This window comes from Camelina sativa, chromosome 9 (genome assembly GCF_030686135.1).
Source record: "Camelina sativa cultivar CO46 ecotype springtype chromosome 9, ASM3068613v1".
In the NCBI taxonomy this organism is placed as follows: Eukaryota; Viridiplantae; Streptophyta; class Magnoliopsida; order Brassicales; family Brassicaceae; genus Camelina; species Camelina sativa.
Genome location: NC_141888.1, coordinates 21,873,807 through 21,879,806, shown reverse-complemented (window position 1 = coordinate 21,879,806; position 6,000 = coordinate 21,873,807).

Below are 6,000 nucleotides of genomic sequence, written 5' to 3'. Positions count from 1 at the left end.
TAAACCCGCCCACTAACAAGGTCCCTACACAAACCTCATGTGTTGAAAACCTAACACTTGACCACAAGCAAAAACAAATATAATCTGAACTATTGAATTGACTAAGTTCGAATCTCAGAAGTTATACCTGTGATCGCTCCTGCACTAGTGCCACCGGGCTCCTGGGTCGAGTACACCTGTGACGTCGGCTCGATCCAACCCACCGGCTACACACCGTGCTGTACAGCCTGCTGCATCCCTGGCTGAGCTCCAGCCTGCAACACTGCTACTGCCCTCTGCTGCAACTTGGGACAACGAGGCTTGATGTGCCCCGTCTCTCTGCAATAGTAGCACACTCGGGTATCTATCCGCGGCTCTGTCACCGCCCGCTGCTCTGTCACTGCCCGCTGCTCACCTCTCTGTGGACAGCTAGTCACCTTGTGGTCCCTGCTACCACACCCAAAGCATCTCGCACCCCCGTGCCTCGATCTCTGCATAACATCAAACTTCCGCTTCTGCCCCTGCGCAGGCTTGCCGCCCTTGCTAGGAACAGAAGGCGGCTGGGACTGCTGTGGCTGCACCGAAGAACTGACCACAACCACCTGTGACCTCAAGTCATCCTCTATCCCAGCTGCAACCTCAACCAACTCTGCTCTCGTAGCATAGCTCCTCACTCTGCACCGAGTCCTCAAATCATCCCGCAGAGCCAACAAAAACCTCCGCACCTGAGCCGACTCTGGCTCCAATGCTCTGCCTGCATACCCCACAAGCCGACTGAACTCTGCATCCAGCTCCCGCACTGTACGGTCCCCCTGAGTCAACCCCAAGAACCATGCCTCCATACGATCAAGAGCCTCTTGAGGAAAATACTTGGAGTTAAACTCCCTCACAAAATCTCCCCAAGACATACCCCGCTGCACCCTCCGTGCTGTCACCAACCTCCACCACACACGTGCATCTCCTGACAAGGAAAACACTGCCAGATCCACCCTGTACTGGTCGGGACACCTAAGCGAAAGGAAAATATCCTCCATCCGCTCTCTCCACTCATCCGCTACACTCGGATCGGTACTTCCTGAGAAATACCCTGCTCTCACATGCCGCAGCTGCTCCATCATCCGCACATACTGAGCATCCACTACCTCGGCCCCCGGCTGCACACCTGCCTGCAAACCCGCCACAGGCTGCACCGCTGGAACCTGCCCACCACCCACTGGCGGCACTACTGGATCCTGCCCACCAACCACTAGCGGCACTCCTGCCCACCAACCACTGGCGGCACTACTGCTGGAAGTCGCTGCAAAACCTGAGCTAGCAAGTCCATCAAGACATCCTCCCTACCCGGAGCACCCTCAGTTGCAACCCCCACACCCGGGGCAACACCATGACCGACACCGGGCCCATCCGCCCTGCCATCACCTAAACCAGCCTGGTCTCCAGACACACTAGGATGAACCTGTGACTCCGCCACCTCCTCACTGGTCATGCTCTGGGTCACACTCACACTGGCCTCAGGAACCTGACCTCGTCTCCGACCACGACCATGACCACGCCCACGACCACGATCACGACCGCGACCAACAGCATCCTCGCCTCTAACCATCTGTATCATCCAAGAACAGAAGGCTAAGCAAACAATAATTCTATTACACAAAAACACAACTTACCGTGGAATTACCAAACAGGCTCGAAGAGGATGTTCTAGGACTTCATGCCACACTCAATTGACCAACTCACACAATCAATCATAGCATGGAATCCTAAACATCAGCAGCAAAAACACAATGAACCCTAGACCTAGAACCGTAAGGGCTCTGATACCAAAATGAAACAACCCTTCCCGTTTTTTTTTTTTGTTATATACCTTAATTTACTAGTGGTCCCATACCCACTAACATCCTATCCACAATCAATAACCGTGGATAACCAAATAAAACAAATTTCCATTAAACCAAAAGAATTCCAACAATTAAAACCAATATCCAATAACACCATAATCCAAATAAAGAAATAACCAAAAGCTAACATCCTACAATATTCCATTGACTTAATCTAGCAACCTAACAACTGCTAAACCACAATCAATCAAGCCTCTAGAACATCCCTTCATCATCGCCTTGATTCCACGATCACACTTTGCCTTTACCTGCAAATCACAAACAACAATTGAGATGCGTAAGTATTACTATAAATACTTAGTGAGGCCTTCCTCCCATCTACTGGGTTATACATACAAGCATATGAGACTCCCAAGTCAACAAACAACAATAACAAAATCAATACGTCAAACCAGGAAAATAAGACTCGGCAGGTACTAGTGTCGACCGATGCTCAATCGGTGTCGACCGATGCTACAGGAACTGGTGCCGACCGATGCTGAAATGGTGTCGATCGATGCTACTCAAGGCGGTGCCGATCGATGCTCCACAAAAGTGGTATCGATCGATGCCTCTTCTGCAGACACGATCTGCGCGAAACTCAGCGACGAACTCTGATTCCAATCAACACAAATTCGACTCCAAACACGTCTAACCATCTCGGAATTCACTAGAAATCACAAATACAATGTACCCAAGCAAGCAAACACCACAAACCACAAGGAATCACACAAAACAAAGGAGATCTCATGCTTAGATCAACCATGGTCAAGCACTCACCTCAAGAACAGGAAGAATGAATTGAGAAACGTGGAAAACAACACCTCCAGAAGCTCCCCCTTCGTTTCCAGCAACAGCTATCACTTCTACAGCCTCAGATCTCTCCAAAATCTCCAAGAACAAGCCCAGAAAATCTCAGAAACGTTTTTCTCTCTTTTCTCTCTTTCTTTTCCACTCAACGGCGACAAAAGAGACTTTCTGAAACCCTTAATTCGTCTCAGACACTTAACAACACGATTAGGGATTTTAATTGAACCAAAACGAACCAATCAGCAATTAAATCAAACCCGACCAAACCGGAAAAACATGGTATCGATCGATGCCACAAAGGGTGTCGATCGACACCCACACCAAAATTACAAAAATTGGTTCGCGGATGTTACAGGAGGCGCGCTGTAGGGTGACGACCCGAGAGACGAGTTAGATTTTTCCTTATATATTATGGCATGCGGGTTTAGGCCCGATGAGGAGCCAACATTTGGCATGCAGACTTAGGTCTGATGAGGAGCCAATAAAACTCAAGGTTTAGGCCTACGAGTAAATGAAAGTCCAAAAGTCGAGAGTAAATGACGCCTGGAGCGCGAGTCTATCGCCTAGAGGTGACCTTCTGTAGGATCAGTCGGAGGAGTGCAGGCCGTAGAGACGGTTGCATGGGAGTCCTTGGCTGATGGTCGTTCGAGATTCGAGGACGAATCTAGATTGGTGGAGAAGAATTGTAACACCCGCAAACCAATTTTTGGTAAATTGGTGGGGGTGTCGATCGACACCACAGGAGGTGTCGATCGACATTGTTTGTTTCTGGTTTGGCCGGTTCGATTTAATTATCAATTTGGACCGGTTTGATTTAGGAAAAACTATTAGACCAAGATATTTAAGTGTTTGGTCGACCAGAAGGGTTTTGGGAAGTTTTTCTTGTCACCGTTTATCGTTTTTGAGAGAAAAAGGAAGAAAAGGAGAGTTCTTGAGTTTTTGGTGAGATTGGTGAGATTGGTGAGATTGGTGAGATTCCTTGCTGTTTCTTGAGAGATCCAAGGCTGGGAAGGAGTTAGAAGCTTGCTAGGAAGGTTGGATTCGTCTTTGTTGGTCAGAAACTTCCTGCAAAGAGGTGAGTGCATGACCATGGCTAATCTAAGCCTTTGATTCCCTTGTTCTTGCTTGTTTGTTGCTTGTTTGTGTGTTTTTCTTGCTGGGATTGGTTGATACAGGTTCTTACAGATGTATAAGGCTTGGGTTTTGAGTATTGGGCGATTTGGAGGAGAATTGGGAGCGAGATTCGACTCTCGGCTTTGCGCGGATCGCAGTTGCAGAGGGAGTGTCAATCGACACCACTTGGTGTCGGTCGACACCAGCAAGTTGGGCATCGATCGACACTGTGGGGTACTGTCGGTCGACACTGTGGGGTACTGTCGGTCGACACCTCCCTTCCAGCGAGATGGTGTTTGATTTCCTGGTTTGTGTGTTTTGTTTGATGCTTGTTTGGAACTTTGGAATCATTGTTTCTTGTGTGTATAGCCCAGTAGATGGGAGGATTGCCTCACTGAGTGTTTATCAAATACTCATGCATCTCAATATGTGTTTGTGGTGCAGGTAAAGACAAAGTGTGATCGTGGAATCAAGGCGATGACGAGGAGGATGTTCTAGTGGTTCGCTTGGTTGTCTGGCTTCTGTTAGGTTGCTAGAGTTGAGTCCTAGAACATTGTTTAGGATTGCTGGTTATTTGACTTATGCTGTTTGGATCATTAGTTTGTGATTGGAATTAATACTGGCTATTATTTTATTGTTTATTGGATTATTATTGGTTTATTATTAGATATTGGTTTTTGTTATTCCGCTGTTGATTGTGAATGTGGTTAGGTGACTAGTGGGTATGGGACCACTAGTTGTAGTTTATTTATATATATTTATATTATTTATTATTTATTAAAAAAAAGGAGTCGGTCGTTTCACAAAGGGAGTTCGAATGATAGCTAAGGCGAAGTAAAGAGGAACTGTCGAGACACTTGCGCAAAAATTTGAACGATTGGCAAATGGTACCGAGAGGCTAATGTACTGAACCGTACTGAGAGGCTAGCTTACCTGGCCGAGAGACGAACGTGCGCGGTACCGTTGACCATATGTTGACCCGCATTGACAGAACCATGTTCGACAGCCAGCGTTAATGAGAAGGAAACTCATTAATAAATATTTTATTGGAAGATTTTGGTGTTAGTGGGGAGGAAACCCACTAAGGAATATTTTATTTAAATATTTTGGGTTAGTGGGAATATTTTAATTTAGTGGATTTTATTAGTGGAGCACTAAGAGAATTATTTAATCAAAGTGGAGAAGTGGAGGGAAATATTCCGAGCTGCCACTTGTTCGCCCATGCAAAGAGAGAGGAGTGTGTCAAGCCACTTGTTCTCTTCCATGCAAAACGCATGCCACTTGTCCAAGCCAGAATCACACCATCTCTACAATAAATAGGACCCTTTAGTGTGCTTTGAGTGAGATTTTCGTTTTCCCTTCTAAGTTAGAGAGAAAGAGAGAGCTAGAGAGTTAAAGAGAGAGAGTGAGGGCGTGTTAGCTCAAGGAAGAGGAGTTCCAAAGTGCTGCCGCTTTAGGATCGTTTGTGAGGAGTTTCCGCCGAGTAGTTGTAGGAGTTTGAGTGGTTCTTCCTTCAGCTTGGACAAGGTGAGTTTCGATGCATGTGATATGGCACATGATAGGATTTTGTGGTTGGCTTTCGTGGGTGTTGTTGCATGTGTGCTTAAAAGGCGTGAGAGTTATTGCATGTGTGTTTGGGTGAGTGTTTAAGCGTTTTTTCCTTTGAATTTGCGCTTTAGTGGCCGAATCCTTAATCTTTTGAGCAAGACTTAAGTGTTTGAGTGTGTTTGGTGCAAGAGTGAGGTGTGTGTTTAATATCGATTTCTATCGATATTTTTCTTGAGTTTTGAGTGAGGATTTCGTGTGAGTTTTGGTTGAGTTTTTCTTAAGTCTTTGTGATAGGCTTAAGTGCTTAGATTCGTTTCTTGGTATCTAGATCGAAGTCTAGATAGCTAAGTCTCTTTTATTGGGTGACCGTTTGTGTGTTGCATGTTTATGGTTGTTTGCATGTTTGCATGTTTGTGTTATCGCTTAGTCTCTAGACTGGGTTCTAGTTTCTATAGCGTTTATTATGCTTGTGGGCATTGTTGTAAGTGGTATGCATGTTGCATGTTGTCGCATGCAGTTGCATGTTGTTGAATGTGTTGTTGTGGGTGAATTCCATGCTAGATCATGAACGTGGATGTTGATCCGTTCATTTGATCTATTGCATGTGAAGTTAAGTATTGATAATTGTTGTTTATGTGTTCTTTAAGACCATAAACTTAAGTATCAATTGTTG